At 43.1% G+C, this 19779-nt stretch overlaps 1 protein-coding gene across 1 annotated transcript in view; it reads right to left on the bottom strand.

The window, feature by feature from the left end:
• Positions 1-19779, bottom strand: part of MRPS11 (mitochondrial ribosomal protein S11) — a 176801-nt gene that overhangs the window by 78575 nt on the left and 78447 nt on the right. The window lies entirely within an intron of this gene.

The raw sequence follows: 19779 nt of genomic DNA, 5'->3' as shown, positions 1-19779 counted from the left end.
TGCTCTCCCTCTGCTGTTCCTCCTGGAAATGTATGAATAAGTCTACTTGACAACATTTTGTGAAACAATTATCAATCGTCTGAAACCGTGTCCGAGACCGCACAATGTTGCAGACAATCCCGAAAATATTGCATGTCTAACTACTTTCTCTTACAGCTTTACTCCTTTCTCTGTGCATAAAAAGAAATATTTTTTTAATACAAAAAATTCCCCATTATTAAGTACAATCGCCCTCCTATGAATTAGAAAAACCAAAGCATCTTAAATAGCAAGGAGTAAAGAGTAATCAAATAGTCCCATCAGCAGCAAAATGGTACACATAAAAACTATACAAACTGCAGTTTACTATGCCCCACACAGCTTCATAGACAAAATATCTATCTATATATATCTATACTTTGAAGCTGTACACCCCCACCCAACTGAGACAGAGATCATGTGACACTTTGTATTAGCTTTCAGCATCCTTGCCCCTTTCTGGCACCATTGCGACAAGCCACGTCCCCTTTCTAGCATCATCTAATCTAGTCACCCCCCCCCCTCTATCGTAGCTCATCAAGCCATGCCCCTTCTGACAGCGACAAGCCACCCCCCCTTTCTAACAGTCTTGGCACTGAGGACTGCTGGGAAATGTAGTTTTAAGTGTGCAACTCCCCAGTGGTCAGATCCCCCCCCCCCCCATGGCAATTCCCATGCTGGGGATTTTGCAACAGCTGGAGGCACCCTGTTTGGGAAACACTGCCGTAGGGTAATTTTGGTATCGGAGGCAAGTCTAATTCTAGCGTCTGGGTCTTTCCCTATGCAAATCCCTAATTTAGACCTCAAATGCGCATGGCACTCCCTCACTTCGGAGCCCTGTCGTATTTCAAGGCAACAGTTTATGGCCACATGCACATATGTGCAGTGGTCTTTAAACTGTGGCCCTTCATATATTACAAAACTACAACTCCCAGCATGCCTGGACAGCAGTTTGCTGTCCAGGCATGCTGGGAGTTGTAGTTTTGCAAGATCTGGAGGGCCACAGTTTGGAGATCACTGTGCAGTGGTCTCTAAACTGTAGCCCTCCAGATCTTGCAAAACTACAACTCTCACAGCATGCCTTTACAGCAAACGGCTGTCTGGACATGCTAGGAGTTGTAGTTGTGTGCCTTCAGCTGTTACATAACTACAACTCCCAGCATGCCCTTCGGCTGTCAGTACATGCTGGAAGTTATAGTTTTGCAACAGCTGGAGGCACGCTGGTTGGAACACAATGAGTTAGGTTTTGTTACCTAACTCAGTGTTTCTCAACCCATGTGCCTCCAGTTGTAGCAAAACTATAACTCCCAGCATGCACTGACAGACCATGCTGGGAGTTGTAGTTTTGCTACAGCTGGAGGTACACTGGAGAGGAAACACTGTTAGTCTGTTACCTAATTTGGTGTTTCTCCACCAGTGTGCCACCAGCTGTGGCAAAACTACAACTCCCAGCATGCACGGTCTGTCAGTGCATGCTGAGAGTTGTAGTTTTACAACAGCTAGAGGTTTGCACCCCCTCCCCCATGTGAACGTTCAGGGTACATTCACATAGGCAGGGATTTACACTGAGTTTCCCACTGCAAGTTAGGGTAAAACACTATATATGCACACACCCATAGGGTATGTTCACACTACTGATTATGAACAGAATCTCAGCTCGCAGAATTCCGCGAGCGGAGATTCCATTCTGGCGGCCGACGCCGCAATACTTTGGCATTGACCATTGACGGCTATGCAGTGTTCACGGACTTCCGTGCAAAGAATGAACATGTTCTTTCTTTGTGTGGAACAATTTCAGCGGCCGCTGAAATTCTGCAGTGTGAACACTGATGTTTATGTTCACAGCACGTAATTCCGTTTCGGGAATTACGCAGTGTGAACATACCCTTAGGGCATGTTCACATGTACGCATATTTCATGCACAGTATTTTCTGCTGCAGATTTCAATGTAAACTAAATGACTGATCACAGCTTCTAATCTGCAGTTACAAATCCTGTGCATCAAATCTGCGCAGGATCCTGTATGTGTGAATGTACCCTTACAGTTTCCCCCTTCTCCCCCCCCCCCCCCCCCAATAAAAAGTAATGTTTATTTACTAACTGCAGATAAATCTTTTCTTTAATTCAGAATTAAAGGACACCAATGGGGTGCTTCTCTTCGATAAGTATTGGTCTTGTTTGATTTGTGTCACCATACACCTTCAATAGCTGTTAGTTAAAAAATGTCTATTAAGGCAACATCAATTTTTCTCAATACCCCTGTATACATGAACGCTCAGCTTGGCCAGGCGTTCATGTGTTTTCATTAAGTAAATAGGGGAAAAACCTTTTAGCAGCAGCTTTTCCCTAAAAAAGAAATCCTTGAAATCCAACATTTCGATCCTTCATAATTATCGATCGGAGGCCCCTAGGCAAATTTGACAGTCAGCTGATCGAGCCAAGATCAGCAGGTTCAGATGACTTTTCTTTAGTATGTCAGGAGGCTTTTAGTTGCAGCTTCGTATTGGATTGGCTGCAGCATAATGATAATGATCTGTTATTTTGTTAAATACATTTTAGGCATTAGTAGGCGTCATGTAGACTTAAGGATAAATAATACATAAATTAGTGAAATATGCTGGTGTGATAAAAAACAAAAACCAATATCCTTCCAAAATTAAACAATTAGGAGCTGTAATGTGCATACTGATTGTATCATACATTACATTATGGGCTTAATAAGCAGTTGAATTGTCATCTTTTTCTTCTCCCTGACAGAGTAATAGAATAAAACTTGTGTTATGCAGCAGCAGGATAGTAGTATCAATAATGCATCGTATCTAATTGGCAGGCGAACTTGGTCGCTCACGCTCAGGAATGCATTAGTTACAATTGTTACTAAATGGAACGTATTCTAAAGCAAATTGTAATTTCATACCAAACAGATATCAGAAAGGTTACAACGAGGAAGACACGTACTGGAAGCAATTCAGATCTTGTCCATATTGGTTCTGTATGAGGATGGTCCCGAATATACAGGTATAAAAATATTGCACATCTGGTAAAACCAACAACTGAAAGTGTAAATTGGAAACAATACAAATCTTACTATTAAGTTATATTTATGTTTTCAGTTTGCTTGTGTAAAGACTATAAGCAATCACTAGAGCTCTCTGAACTTAAAGGAGTTATCTACCAAATAGTCATGAAAGGAGCACTCCAGTGAAATAAAATGTTTCCCCTATTTAAAGTATTGGGGATAAGTTATAGATCAGGGGGAGGGGAACACATAGTCATACAATCACATTGTATGATTTTTCAAAAATTAATTTGCATTTTATTGCAAGACATACCGTATTTATCGGGGTATATCACGCATCGGCCTATAACACGCACCCTCATTTTACCAAGGATATTTGGGTAAAGTTTTTTACCCAAATATCCTTGGTAAAATGAGGGTGCGTGTGTGTGCATGTGTATACCCCGATACGCTGTTTCTGACCCCTCAGAAGCCCCCAGGAAAGGCAGGGGGAGAGAGGCCGTCGCTGCCCGCTTCTCTCCCCTGCCTTTCCTGGGGTCTAGAGCCCTGCTGCCGCCGCTTCTCTCCCCCTGCTATCGGCGCCGCTGCCCCTTCCCCCCTCCTGGCTATCGGTGCCGCTGCCCCTTCTCTCCCCCTGGCTATCGGTGCCGCTGACCCATTGCCGGTGCCGATAGCCAGGGGGAGAGAAGGGGCAGCGGCACCCATTGCCGGCGCCACTGCCCCATTGCCTCCCCCATCCCCGGTTGTATAATTACCTGTTGCCAGGGTCGGGTCCGCGCTGCTTCAGGCCTCCGGTGTGCGTCCCCTGCGTCGTTGCTATACGCTGCAAGACGCAATGACGAGTGACGTCATTCGTCATTGCGCCCCGCCGTGCAGTGCATAGCAACGACGCAACTTTAATTCATATCATATTAAAAAAAATTATCAAAGGAAAACACATGTAACAAAAAAGTGCTCTAGTGAGTAGAAACCGATGCCCACATTACCTATTTTTAATCATTTTTTGGTGGAGCTGGAACCCCTGTCTTTCTCTATTCAGTTGTATCAACCAAGGCTATGGCTTGGCTCTTGTTTCCTGTGCTCCCTGCAAATGGACATCTTCTCCCTTTATATTATGGCAAATGGTGAGCTGAAAGTACAAACCCTTTTTTCTTCTTTTTTCTCAATGTACTATTTCTCAATACCACATTTGCATATAAAACGTTTAGATAATTTTTTATAAAAAAAAATTTTGGAATAAAATGTGACAACAAAAGCAGCATTTTTGGACTTTTTACGTTTACGCCGTTCACCGTACGAGCTCATTAACATTATATTAGTTCGGACATTTAGGCATGCTGCGATACCAAATATGTTTATAAAAAAAAAAAAAAAAATCCGCTTTTTGGGGGTAAAATGGGAAAAACTGACAATTTTCATTTTTATTTGGGGAGGGGATTTTCCCTTTTTTTTTTTTTTTAATTTTTCTAATTTTTTTTTTTACACTTTTTATGTTCCCATAGGGGACTATCTATAGCAATTATTTGATTGCTAATACTGTTCAGTGCTATGCATTGGACCTAGCACTGATCAGTATTATCGGTTATCTGCTCTGGTCTGCTCGATCACAGACCAGAGCAAAAGACGCCGGGAGACAGACAGACAGACAGACAGGCAGGCAGGCAGGTGAGGGGACCTCCGTCCGCCATTACAGATGACCGGATCGCCGCGGCAGCGCTGCGGGCGATCCGATCATCTGTTTTAACATTCACATTGCTGCAGATGCCATGATCTGTACTGATCACGGCATCTGAGCGGTTAATGGCGGACATCCACGCGATCGCGGATGTCGGCCATTACCGGCCGACATCCGTGTATGATGCGAGCAGCGCTCCGATGCTCGCGGTAATACACAGGACGTAAATGTACGTCCTGGTGCGCGAAGTACCGCCAAGCCAGGACGTACATTTACGTCCGTAGTCGTTAAGGTGTTATGGCCAGAGTTATCCATTAACCCGTTACCAGGGTCTAAAGCTTGCTCCCGAGCTGAGCACGTTTTATACCCAGTGGGTCTCGGTTGCAGTAAGCAGACAGGACCCACGGTTAATGCCAGACATCGTAGATCGTGTTAAGTGCAGGGTTAGCTGTTCTGGTTAGCTCATGGCAGCTGATCGGAGAATCCGCTGCAAAATCGCGGGTCCCGATCAGCTGAGTGGATGGCGGGAGTGCCCTTACATGCCTCAACACCATCCAATTGATATGGCATAGCATTGAACAGTGTATGCAATCAAAAGATTGCATGTTATAGCCCCCCCCCCCCTTTTCCCATTTTTTGAAATAAAACAATGTAATAAAAAATAAACATAATCATAGGTGATACCGGCGCGTGGGTAAATGTCCAAACTATTAAAATATAAGGTTAGTTAAACCGCACTGTCGATGGCATACACATAAAAAACTCAAGTCCAAACTGTGCATTTTTGATCACTTCATATACCACAAAAAACTAATCAAAAAGTCCCACCATAATAAAAATGAGATCAGAAGATGACAATTTTAAACATACTAATTTTGGTGCATGTAGTTCTAATCTTTTTAAAGTAGTAAAATAAAATAAAACCTACATTAATTGAGTATCCTTGTAACCGTATGGACCTACAGAATAAATATAAGGTGTCATTTTTACTGAAAATTGAACTGTGTAGAAACGGAAGTCCCCCAAAAGTTACAAAATGGTGTTTTTTTTTTTCTCTTCTTTCACCCCACAAATATAGTTTTTTTTTGGTTTTGCCATAGACTTCGTTATGAATGATTGACGTCCTTACAAAGTACAATTGATGACGCAAAAAACAAGCCCTTGTAGGGGTAACATTTAAATTATGATTTTTAGAAGGGGAGGAGGAAAAAACTAAAGTGAAAAAACTAAAATTGGCCTAGTCCTTAAAGGGGTACTCTGCTGCAAACATCTTATCCCCTAAATGGAGGGGGCATGCCGTGACATCACAAACGCGGAAGCTGCATGCTTCCGTGTTGTGGACACCGCCACTGCCAGCCCAGATTTCGTGGGGGTCCCCAGCAGCGGGACCCCCGCGATCTAATGTCTTATCCCTATCCTTTGGATAGGGGATAAGAGGTTTATAGCGGTGTACCCCTTTAAGGTCAAAATGGGCTGAGTCCTTTAAAGGGTTAACGTGTCGGGGATGGAGGGCGTACCTGTGGGCTCTCCGCCCACTCCCTTTCTATATGGCCCCGCATCATAGCGTTTCGGGCCCGGCCGTGCCCGTGACTAATAGCGCAGCACTGATCGCAGGGCCGTGCACTATTAACCATTTAGACGTGACATTCAAAGTTGAACGCTGCATCTAAAGTGAAAGTACACTAATGCTGGTTAGCTCAGGGGGCTGTTCGGGATTGCTGCTGCGAAATCGTGGCATCCCGAACAGCTGTAGGAGAGCAGGAGGGTCCCCTACCTTCCTGCTCGCTGTCTGATTGCCAAATGACTTCTCAGTGCCTTAGATCCAGGCATGAGCAGTCAATCAGAATCATTGGTCAATGGTTTCCTATGAGAACGCGGAATAATAAAAAAGTTATAGGGGTCAGAAGATGACAATTTTAAACATATACATTTTCCTGCATGTAGTTATTTTTTCCAGAAGTAAGACAAAATCAAACCTATATAAGTAGGGTATCATTTTAAATGTATGCACCTACAGAATAAAGATAAGGTGTCAGTTTCACCAAAAATTGTACGGCGTAGAAAAGAAAGCCCCCAAAAGTTACAAAAGGGTGTTTTTTCTTCAATTTTGTCGCACAATGATTTTTTTTTCCATTTTACCGTAGATTTTTGAGTAAAAGGATTGATGCAATTGCAAAGTAGAATTGGTGGTGCAAACAATGAGCCATCATATGGATTTTTTGGTGCAAAATTTAAAGGGTTATGATTTTTTAAAAGGTAAGGAGGAAAAAACTAAAGTGCAAAAACCCTCTTTCCTCAAGGGCCCTCCTGTTTTCCACTCATTACCTGTATCAACTGCAACTGTTTGAACTCGTTACCTGTATAAAAGACTCCTGTCCACACAATCAAACAGACTCCAATCTCTCCACAATGGCTAAGACTAGAGAGCTGTGTAAGGACATCAGGGATAAAATTGTAGACCTGCACAAGGCTGAGATGGGCTACAGGACAATGGACAATGGACAAGCAGCTTGGTGAGAAGGAAATAACTGTTAGCGCAATTATTAGAAAATGGAAGAAGCTCAAGATGACTGTTAATCTCCCTTGGTCTGGTTCTCCATGCAAGATCTCAACTCGTGGGGCATCAATGATCATTAGTGTTGCTCTGGAATATTTGCAATTCGAATTTTAATTGCGAATATCGCATATTATATCACTATATATTTGCAATTACGAATATTCGCTATTTTTTCACAGTACACATCATAGTGATCACTGATCATCCCGCTCTGCTCTTTGCATATGCGCGAACATTTTTCATAATGCCTCTGCAAAATGAAAGAAGCAATCTAATTGGTTGCTATGGGCAACTCAGCAACTTTTCCAGGAAAGTAAAGTATAACCACAACACTGTAACACTCTGTCCCACTGCACAGTCTCCCATCCACTGTACTGCTGAGACCCTCCTGCTTATCTTACAGTTTAACATACCGTGAGATCCCCATAGACCACAATGGGCCTATTAGTTTCAATGGGCAAAAAATCACAGAGATTTTCGCATATGCGCATACGTTTTTGCATATGCACATAGAAAAAAAAAGTGAATATAATGAATATGCAAATTCCGCAAATATATGACGAATATTCGTCCATATATTCACGAAATATTGCAAATTCAAATATGAACTATGCCGCTCATCACTAATGATCATGAGGGAAGGTGAGGGATCAGCCCAGAACTACATGGCAGGACCTGGTCAATGACCTGAACAGAGCTGGGACCACAGTCTCCAAGAAAACCATTAATAAAACACGTAATGGTCAAGCAAAAGATCCTTTGAGTGGCGCTACTGGTTCCAAGGAAAGGTGTAGTAAACCAAATCCGGAGAAATATAGGTTTAAAATGCTGGTAGGTTTATTGTATAGCAAATAAAAACAATAAAACCAATACAGGATAAGATTATGCGTTTCGGGGGAGACACCTCCTTCAGATCAGTGTGCAGACAGTAGATACATTTACTCTATAAATAGGTACAAGAAAGGGCGCCAGGTACATTGAGGAAGGAGCCAGGCAAAACCACATCACATGTTATACAGTGTAAATACATAAAAATGCATATTGGTATGCAGAACACAGTGGATAATGGCAACATATAAGGAATCCTGTGAATAATATAGTATTATTCATTGCTGTGACTTGGGAATAAATGCCAGTGTATAAATCCAGTAGTCAGCACATCCGTATTGCAGATGTAAACATCCGGGGTCCAGGTGTGGGCAGGTGGGAGGTCAGGGGCAGCAGTAGTGAGTGAACTGAATGTGCATACAAGCGCCGGAGAGTGTAGTCAACGACGCATTGCTATGGAGCGCTAATCCAGAGGAGGAATTGGAGACGTTCATGTGGTTTGATGAGACAAAAATAGAGCTTTTTGGTCTAAACTCCACTTGCCAAAAACTCCATAACCCCCAAGAACACCATGCCAACCGTAAAGCATTGAGGTGGATACCTCATTCTTTCGGGCTGCTTATCTGCAAAGGGGACAGGACGACTGCACCGTATTGAGGGGAGAATGGATGGGGCCATGTATCACGAGATCTTGGCCAACAATTTCCTTGCCTCAGTAAGAGCATTGATGATGGGTGGTGGCTGTGAGTCTTCCAGCATGACAGCGACCTGAAACACACATCCGGGGGAACTAAGGAGTGGCTCCATAAGAAGCATCTAAAGGTCCTGGAGTGGCCTAGCCTCCAGACCTGAACCCAGTAGAAAATCTTTGGAGAGAGATCTGTAATTGCAAATAAAGGTTTCTGTACCAAATATTAAATTATGCTTTACTGATGTATCAAATACTAATATCATGCAATAAAATGCAAAAAAAAAAAAAAAAAAAAAATCATACAATGTGATTTTCTGGATTTTAGTTTTAGATTCTATCTTTCACAGTTAAAGAGTACCAATGATAAAAATGACAGACCTCTACATGCTTTGTAAGTAGGAAAACCTACAAAATCAGCAGTGTATCAAATACTTGTTCTCCCCACTTTATAGTAAAAGCCCATGGCCTATTCATTGCACTTAAGATTACCCATGAAAGACGGTTCCTTGATTTTCACATTATGATTTTCTTATCCTACATTAAGTTGAATTTGTGCCCTTAACTTTGTGACCTTAACTAAGATTTTTTTGGACTACATTTTTGGATGAGTAGGGACATGTTGTTTCATTCCGATTTTAGTGACATTTACTTATTAACACTGTGAGAGTTTCTGCAAATTAATTCCTTATTCAACAATTCCGTAGAAATACCAATGCAGAGTGGCAATGGAAATAGTATATATAACTTTTGCATCATCTGCATTTCATTTGCTGCCATCCCCCAAATAATTAAGAATGTCTGTAAAGTTCCAAAATGACCCATAGGCTTACGATCTGACTTTCAGATTACATTTTGTCTCCAAAATAAAAATGTAGATTTTAAGAATCCTGTTTATACTATTGAGATTGTATGTAGGATAAGGAGTTGAGGCACATCTGTTTTGTAAAGTATTCACCAGAAATAGATAAGATTTAGAGTTAATATGCATATATTTCCTATATGGACGCTCTAAGCATCAGGTACACACAAGAGCTTTATTTAATAAAGAGATTTTTATAGGATTTCCTTTTAAGCAAATAGACCCTCTACACATATCTAGTCACTCTTAACATGGCAAAGATGGATATGTAGTTTGGATAAAATGTCCTCCTTAATGCTAACCCATAATATGAAATGTGCTGAGTGCCAGTCTAGTCAATAAATTGGGACAGGTTGAGCTTTTATGAGAATTCATAAAAAGATAATTTTTTTTTGCATATTAAAAAACATTTGACAGTAAATTTACACATATGTGAAATATTTAGCTATGTGTGATTGATTCCATTATGTTATTCAAACAATCGTATATAATGCACCCTTTAAAGGGCTACTTCGGTGGAAAATTTATTTTTTATCAACTGGCTCCAGAAAGCTTTGTAAGCTTTGTGAATTACTTCTATTAAAAAATCTTAATCCTTCTTTTGCTGTTCTCCTCACATTTATCTAATTGTCTATTGCAATTATCCCATCACTATGTTGTTTCTATGCATTCTTGTTTTGCTGCCATCTGCTGGCCAGAACTTGTGCACTGAATGCCACCGCTCTTGTTCATTGTTGATAAAGTTTCTTGCTGAGTGGTTGCGAGGCAGCCTGGGTCCCTTTCACTTCCTGCAGACATTTTGGTTTTAAGTCTGCTTTCTGTGTGACTGGACATTCCTCTCTGGGCTTGTGAAGGCATCGGTTTTTGACCAGCAGAAGCTACAGCAGAAGTTACAGCAGAAATTACAACAGTTTCTACAGTATCAGGAAAGACTCATACAGTACAGCTTCAATACCTCTGCTACCATTACAGTATTGTATCACCGCTTGTCACTGCTTTTGAATCAAATAAACCCACATTCATTCTCATCAATGTGTCTATTCCTGAATCCATCTGCCTGAGCTCCTGCCGGTCCGGTCTGCTCCACTGCTTGGATACGAAGGTAGGAAAGTCACACAGCCACTATAAGTTACACCTTCATTCGCCTTCATGTGGGGACAGAACAGTCAAAAACTGCCTTAAAGTCCAATAACCCTGCTAGAGAATCCTCAGAGCCCAGGACTTCACTCAGGAATCTCCCTAGCAACAGGTCCACGTGCAGCAAAATCTGCCCAGCAACAGAGCATGTCCATACAAGTCTAAGGGGAAGCACTGTACATCCTATATGAACCTTTGCTCACATAATAGAAGTGCTGTTTATGCAAGCAGGGTTTCCCTCACACCTTTTCCTGTATAGAAACTGGCTGCATATCTTCTTACATCGCCTTGGACACCCCGACCCCAAAACTCTGCAATTCACTCAAAACACCTTAGGAATCTTATCAAGGTGCCCTATTGGAGCTGTGCTGCGATTTTCAGCCCCATATTCAAAAGTTTATTTTCTTAAAGAGACAGTACACCTTAAATAAAAATGGCTGAAAAGGACCTTGCAGAGTTCCCCAGTGATAAAACAAAGCAAATGCAACCTGATATTGATCATTATGAAGAGCAGGATGCAGAACCCACGCCTTCAGCAGACCAAGATGTCCGACCAAGACGCTCTCTCAAACCATCATTAAAGGCCATTGAAAACTATCACACCATAAAAGATGAGCTATGTGAGAACCTGGAAGAGCAATGGGAACGAGTTTGCTCCCTCATGTCAGGACTTACATCCTCCTCAGGTGGTGCTACAAGCTTACAAGTTGCAGTTGGACATCTGAACAGAGCTTATGAAAGATGCAAGAGACTGACAACAAGGTACATAACCTTTCTAAAAGACTCTAATATTGATGAAGCCCTATCAGAACTGAGCAAGGCGGAATCAGTAGTCACAGAAAGAGATGCCATGGCGCAGGATGCTAAAGATAGAGCAGAACTCCGAATCTCTCATCTGCAAGAAACTAGATCACACAGATCAAACTCATCTAAACATTCTTCTCGGTCATACAGATCATCGTGCTCAAGAAGCTCAGTCCTAAGTGACAAACTAATAGAGGCCCGCATAAGTGCAGAGCAATCCAAAGTGAGATGTTCCTTCATTGAAAAAGAAGCTCTTGCAAAGGCAGAAGCAGAAGCCAGAGGGTAGAAGCAGAGGCCAAGAGGGTAGAAGCAGAGGCCAAGAGGGTAGAAGCAGAGGCTCGGATAAAGATTCTAGAATCAGAGATGGAAGAGGAAATTGTGTAAGCCAAAGTAAGACTACTTGAGCAAGCAGTCAGCCAAGGTCTTGATCCAGTCTGCTCGCCGCCACAAGAAATAGATGATCCAGTCGATCGCACCAGTGACTATGTGCTGAAACAGTTCATGCCAAAACCCGTTTCCAGTACTGTACAAGCCGTCAACACTGAAACCTCCAAGTCAGCTCTACCTGCGGTGACAGCACCACCCACAGCACCTGAGCAAGCTAATAACCGTCAGCCAGATGTGCGCTCTCAAGGGCAGTTATTACAGCAAGATGGCTATCAGATGTTTTCTGGCCTACCTCCACAGCTTAAGCAACAGTCATCAGAATCTACAGAGGCTACACCACAGCTCAACCCTGCAGCAACATCATTTTACCCGGGAGCATCTCACCCTTTCACGCCAAGCAACCCATACGCCCCAGGGGCATCACGAGTTGTCATGGCAACAAGCAGTGAGAAATCAGATATGTCTGAGTTTGCCAGGTTTATGGTGAGCAGAGAGCTAATCAACACCAGTCTCTCAAAATTTAATGACCGTGCAGAGAGCTACAGAGCCTGGAAAGCAACCTTCAAAGCCGCCATCGCCAACCTCAACCTAACTGCAGAGCAGGATCTGGACCTCTTGATCAAATGGCTGGGCCCAGGCTCTACAAATCGTATCAAGAGCCTCAGAACTGTCTACGTGGGACAAGCAGAAGAAGGTCTTGCTGCCGCTTGGCAGAGACTTGAACGTACCTTCGGCAGTGCAGAAGCAATAGAGAAAGCGATATTCAAAAGACTGCAAAACGTTCCAAAGATCAATCTCAAGGAAGTCCATAAGCTTCAGGACTTAAGTGATCTGCTCATGGAACTGGAGCTCGCCTAAAGAGACCCTCGTTTGTCTGGACTGTGCTACCTGGATACAGCACACGGAGTGAACCCAATTGTTGTGAAGCTACCATACAGTCTGCAAGAGAAGTGGGCGGCATCAGTTTCAAGGTACAAAAGAGTGCATGATGTCACCTTTCCCCCATTTATTCATTTCTGTAGGTTCATTGATGAACAATCTCAGATGAGCAATGACCCCAGCCTTGACTTCCTAGAGTCCAACACTACAGCCTCAGCGACATTATCATCAAGGTATGAAAGCGTCACGCATAAACACAGAGACTTTAAGAGCAACGTCAGTGTTAAAAAGACTTACCTACCATCACCTGCAGTACCCACGAGAAAACTTAACACTACCTCATCAGGAGACAAGTCCTTCAATCGTGAGTGTCCTATTCATAAAAAACCACACTCACTGAACAAATGTAGAAGGTTTAGATCCAAAACCATACAGGAGCGCAAAAAGGTCCTCACCGCGCTCCGTGTATGTTTCAGATGCTGTGCTTCATTGGAGCACATGGCCAAGGACTGTAAATCTGCCATCAATTGTGAGGAGTGTCATAGTGAAAGACATGCCTCGGCTATGCACCCAACCCCACTCGCCAGAGATTCACCGGCTGCAGTCGCCATTAGTTATCCTCCAAGTCACAGCTGTTTCCTGCTCATGCTTGGATGTATGTGGGAAGGTTCAAAGTGATAAATGTTGTGCCCGGATATGCTTAATCAAGGTCTATCCAGACGGACAACCAGAAAAGACTGTAAAAATGTATGCCATCATTGACGACCAAAGTAACCGGTCACTAGCAGGACCTAAATTCTTCGAAGTCTTTGGAATTAAGGGACCATCAGAACCCTACACCTTAAACACCTGCTCGGGCCGCATAGAGACTAGCGGCAGAAGGGCACAAGGATTAATCGCTTCTCCTATTAATGGGGATACGGAAATACCACTACCAACTCTGATCGAATGCGACTAAATACCCAACAATAGGGATGAGATTCCTACTCCAGAAGCTGCATTTCATCAACCACACTTAAAGCACCTAGCCAGCGTTATCCCACCTATGGACATCAACGCCGAGATTCTACTCCTGCTTGGCAGAGACAATCTAAGGGTACATAAGGTGCGTCAACAGTGTAATGGTCCCGACTATGCGCCATACGCCCAGAGATTGGACTTGGGATGGGTAGTCATAGAAAATGTATGCTTGGATCAACCAAAAATTGACTCCTTCAAGACTTACGTGCATGGAGATGGACTTACAACTTGCATTAAGCCGTGTCCTCATCACTATGAGGTGAAAGAGAAGTCTCCAGACCTCATACAGCCACCTGATCTTATTTCTCCCCCCTTTGCTGACAACTTGGGGAGGTCAGTCTTTCACACAACCAAGAACGATGATAAAGCAGCCTTGTCAGTAGAGGACAGAGAATTTCTCAAGATAATGGACAGTGAGTTCTTTAAAGATGAAACCAATCACTGGGTTTCTCCATTACCCTTCCGAGCTACCAGGCCAAGACTCCCGAATAATCTGGAACAAGCCCTGTCTAGATTTAACTCTCTTCAGCGTACAATGAACAGCAAGCCTGAAATGAGAGAACACATTGTCACCTTTATGGATAAAATATTCCGTAACAACCATGCAGAACCAGCTCCATCTTTAAAGAAGAACGAAGAGTGCTGGTACTTGCCTTCATTTGGAGTGTATCATCCTCGGAAACCTAATCAAATTAGGGTTGTTTTTGATTCAAGTGCCAAACATCAAGGTGTATCGCTTAATGACGTCCTTCTCACAGGTTCCAATATGACAAACAACTTAGTAGGAGTGCTGATGAGGTTCAGGAAAGAGCTTGTTGCCATCACTGCTGACATTGAACAGATGTTCCACTGTTTCATAGTCAGAGGACCACCGGAATTTCCTCAGGTTTCTATGGTACAAGGACAATGACACCAAAGCAGAGATGGAGGAGTATCGAATGAGGGTACACGTATTTGGAAACAGCCCTTCACCTGCCGTAGCAACTTACGGCCTTCGGAGAACTGTGTTAGAAGGAGAGTCCGAGTATGGTGCAGATGCAAGAGGCTTCGTAGAAAAGGACTTCTACGTAGATGATGGACTCAAATCACTACCGACTGAAGAAACGGCTATTGATCTACTTAAAAGGACTCAAACTATGTTGTACCAAGCTAAATTTAGACTATACAAAATTGCTTCAAACAGCCTGGCTGTAATGAGAGCCTTTGAGTCAGATGATCATGCACCTGGATTCAAGGACATTAACCTGGGACTGGATAGCCCACCTGTGCAGAGGAGCTTAGGCCTCAGATGGGATCTCTCGGCTGACTCCTTCGGTTTTCAAATAAGTTGTGCAGACAAGCCCTTCACAAAACGTGGTGTCCTATCAGTGGTGAACAGTTTATTTGATCCACTGGAATTTGTAGCGCCTATCACCATACAAGGTAAATCCCTATTGAGACAGCTTTCTGAAACTGTCAAGGATTGGGATACCCCATTTCCTTCTGATAAAGAGCAAAAATGGGAAGCCTTTAAGAAATGTTTGTGTGCATTGGAGGAGATCCACATCCCGAGATGTTATGTCAAAACCTCATTTACCTCTACCATAAAGAAGGAACTCCATGTGTTCTCAGATGCCTCCACTGAAGCCATAGCAGCGGTTGCCTATATGAAGGTGACAGAACCCAACAATCAAAGTCACGTTGGATTTGTCTTTGGTAAAGCTAAGTTAGCTCCCAAGCCTGATCATACTATTCCCAGACTTGAACTCTGTGGGACTGTGTTAGCAGTAGAGATTGCCGACTTCATACAACAAGAACTGGGTGTCGAAATAGAAGAGGTCCGGTATTACACAGACAGTAAAGTCGTTTTAGGTTACATCTATAATCAGACTAAACGATTTTATGTGTACGTCAGTAACCGCATAGAAAGAATCAGGAGGTCCTCCAAACCGGAACAATGGCACTATGTACCATCCGAACTTAATCCTGCAGATCACGCCACTAGGCCTATGTCTATAGGTTCCTTTACTAACTTTTCTTGGCTCACAGGTCCAGAGTTTATGCTGGGCCAGACAGATGAATGTGTACAGGAAATATTCAACATCCAGGATCCAGATAATGATCCAGAAATCCATGCTTAAGTTAGCGCATTAGTCACTGGGACAAAGCAAACCTCCAGCCTCGGTTGTCAGCGCTTTATAACGTTTCTCCAGTTGGATGAGACTCGTCAGAACTATTGCAAGGTTAGTGCACATTGCGAGATGTTATCACAGTACTCATGAAGATAAAGATTGTCATGGTTGGCACGTCTACCATAAACCCTTCTCTGCTGAAGACATTTCTCATAGTGAGTCCCTCATAATACGTCATGTCCAGCAGGGAGAATTTAATGTAGAATGGAAGTGCTTGTACAACAAACAGCAGATTCCAATAAAATGCCCTCTTGCTAATTTAAATCCAGTTATGGACAGTTTTGGCTTGCTGAGAGTTGGTGGTCGTTTGAATCAAGCCCTCCTCGGAGTTGCAGAACAAAATCCTCTTATCATTCCCAGCAAACATCATATCACTGTCTTGCTGATCCGACACCACCATGAAAAGACTGAACATCAAGGCAGACAAATCACTGAGGGCAAGTTACAGTCTGCAGGTCTTTGGATTATAGGTATGAAAAAACGTGTGGCCCAAGTACTGCATGACTGCGTGCACTGTCGTAAAGCGAGAGGAAAACAACTATATCAACAAATGGCTGACTTGCCTGTGGATAGACTATGTACAGAGCCACCTTTCACATATGTTGGCCTAGATGTCTTCGGGCCATGGATGGTTTCCGCACGCAGGACCCGGGGCGGTCACGCAAACAGTAAGCGTTGGGCTGTACTATTCACTTGCATGAGCGTGCGTGCTGTTCATATAGAGGTGATAGAGTCCATGGACACATCCAGCCTTATTAATGCTTTAAGACGGTTCTTCGCTATCAGGGGACCAGTGAAACAGTTGAGGTCTGACTGTGGAAGCAACTTTATCGGAGCATGTAAAGAACTGAACATCGATACCAAGCCCATTCATGATCAGTTGGCAGAGAGAGGTTGCACTTGGATATTCAATCCTCCTCATAGTTCCCACATGGGGGGCTCCTGGGAGAGAATGATCGGGATCTCACGTAACATCTTAAATTCCATGTTAATGGATGTAAACTCTTCAAGGCTCACTCATGAGACTCTAGTCACCCTTCTCGCTGAAGTTTTGGCCATAATTAATTCAAAACCTCTTGTGCCAGTGTCTATGGATCCTGAAACACCAGCCATACTGACTCCAGCTATTCTCCTTACCCAAAAAATTGAGAATACGCTAATACCCTGTGGAGAATTTACTCATGCGAACATCTACCAGAAGCGCTGGAAACGTGTTCAATACCTAGCGGATTATTTCTGGAACAGGTGGAGAAAGGAGTATCTCATTGTTCTTCATGGAAGAAGAAAGTGGCAACACCACAAACCAAACTTGAAAGGAGACCTCGTGTTGATGAAGGAGCAACAAACCAAACGGATGGACTGGCCTATGGGAATAATTACAAAGGTTCTTCCCAGTGAAGATGGCAGGGTCTGGCAGGTGGAGTTAAAGATCTTCAGGAAGGGTGAGCCTAAAATGTTCACAAGGCCAATTAACGAACTCATTCTTATACTACTCATCGAGAAAGTCCCTGCAGGATGAACAGGACTGAACCTGAAGTTCATGGACCTTCTCCATTCCAAGTTTGAAAACAGGACTATATTGTAAAGTTTCTTATCTTATTCTAACATGTCTTTTGTTACAGGTATGTTCTATATTTTTTGGACCCTAGTCATAGTGAAATCCCCAAAGGGAATTTCAGACGGGGAGTGTGCTGTTCTCCTCACATTTATCTAATTGTCTATTGCAATTATCCCATCACTATGTTGTTTCTATGCATTCTTGTTTTGCTGCAATCTGCTGGCCAGAACTTGTGCACTGAATGCCACTGCTCTTGTTCATTGTTGATAAAGTTTCTTGCTGAGTGGTTGCGAGGCAGCCTGGGTCCCTTTCACTTCCTGTAGGCATTTTGGTTTAAAGTCTGCTTTCTGTGTGACTGGACATTCCTCTCTGGGCTTGTGAAGGCATCAGTTTTTGACCAGCAGAAGTTACAGCAGAAGCTACAGCAGAAATTACAACAGTTTCTACAGTATCAGGAAAGACTCATACAGTACAGCATCAATACCTCTGCTACCATTACAGTATTGTATCACCGCTTGTCACTGCTTTTGGGTCAAATAAACCCACATTAATTCTCATCACTGTGTCTATTCCTGAATCCATCTGCCTGAGCTCCTGCCGGTCCGGTCTGCTCCACTGCTTGGCTACGAAGGTAGGAAAGTCCCACAGCCACTATCAGTTACACCTTCATTCGCCTTCATGTGGGGACAGAATACTTCTAGTACTTATCAGCTGCTATATTCTCCACAGGAAGTTCTTTTCTTTTTGAATTTCTTTTCTGTCTGACCACAGTGCTCTCTGCTGACACCTCTGTCCATGTTAGGAACTGTCCAGAGTACAAGCAAATCCCCATAGCAAACCTATCCTGCTCTGGACAGTTCCTAAAATGGACAGAGGTGTCAACTTTCATCGCCGAATCTAAGGGGTTCATGCCGGGCATCACCGAGATTGGTGATGTCCGCCATTAGGCATGGGTCCCGGCAGTTGACAGCAGCTGGGACAACCCTGCTATGATGCGGGGTCAGCTTGTGACCCTGCGTCATAGCAGGGGAGCGGGCACAGGGTGTACAGGTACGCCTTGCATCCTTAAGAGGCAATAACCATAATATGAAGTACACAGTGCTGCTAGGGAAGAATCAATTCATGAGCTACATTGGACTGGCTAAATAGAAAACAGATTTTTGGCACCCCAAGAAATTCACTTTACCAACAAAGCTTAGTGAGGAAATAAAGCCCCGGAGGCATCACTTAATCACAACGTAAATAGTTGCCATCAGTAGACCCCCCCCCCCCCCCTCAATATTACTCTCATGCTTTCTCTGGTAAATGTCTACTTTTATGTTATTAGGTGAGCAACATGTTTTTAAAATGGATGTCTAGTTGTGACAGTATAAATGAGGTGTACATGCTATTTATTTTACTTAGTATATGCTTCATGACTCCAACTTGGCTACAGTCCCATCAGGGATTTACAGGAAGTCTGGGGGGCTGAGCCTGATGTCTTTGGTGTCTGCCATACACACACAGAGAAAGGAATCCTGCAGCTCTATGGGGGAGATTTATCAAAACCTGTCCAAATCAATCTTGCTGAGTTTCCCATATCAATCAATCAGATTGCTTCTTTCATTTTGAAAAGGCCTCGGAAAAATGAAAGAAGAGATCTGATTGGTTGCTATGGGCAACTCAGCAACTTTTCCTCTCGAAAGATTTTGATAAATCTCCCCCTATGTCTCTATGTGCAGTCAAAAAAGTAGCAGCAGCATGGAAGGCATGATAGACCAGCAGTGAGTAGTCTAAGCTGTAAATACAGCTCTGGTGTTATATCCCTTACAGTTGTCCATCTAGTGAACACTGTACAGAACTGAGATGATTTTCAGAGTGGATGACAGATTAGTATGGGGGAGGGGAAAAAGCTTAAAGGGGTATTCCAGGCAAAACCTTTTTTTATATATATCAACTGGCTCTGGAAAGTTAAACAGATTTGTAAATTACTTCTATTAAAAAATCTTAATCCTTCCAATAGTTATTAGCTTCTGAAGTTTTCTGTCTAACTGCTCAATGATGATGTCACGTCCCGGGAGCTGTGCATGATGGGAGAATATCCCCATAGGAACTGCACAGCTCCCGTGACGTGAGTCATCAGAGAGCAGTTAGACAGAAGACAACAACTCAACTTCAGAAGCTAATAACTATTGGA

The sequence above is a fragment of the Hyla sarda genome, chromosome 4, assembly GCF_029499605.1.
Source record: "Hyla sarda isolate aHylSar1 chromosome 4, aHylSar1.hap1, whole genome shotgun sequence".
NCBI lineage: Eukaryota > Metazoa > Chordata > Amphibia > Anura > Hylidae > Hyla > Hyla sarda.
This window is presented reverse-complemented; position numbering and strand designations above follow the sequence as displayed.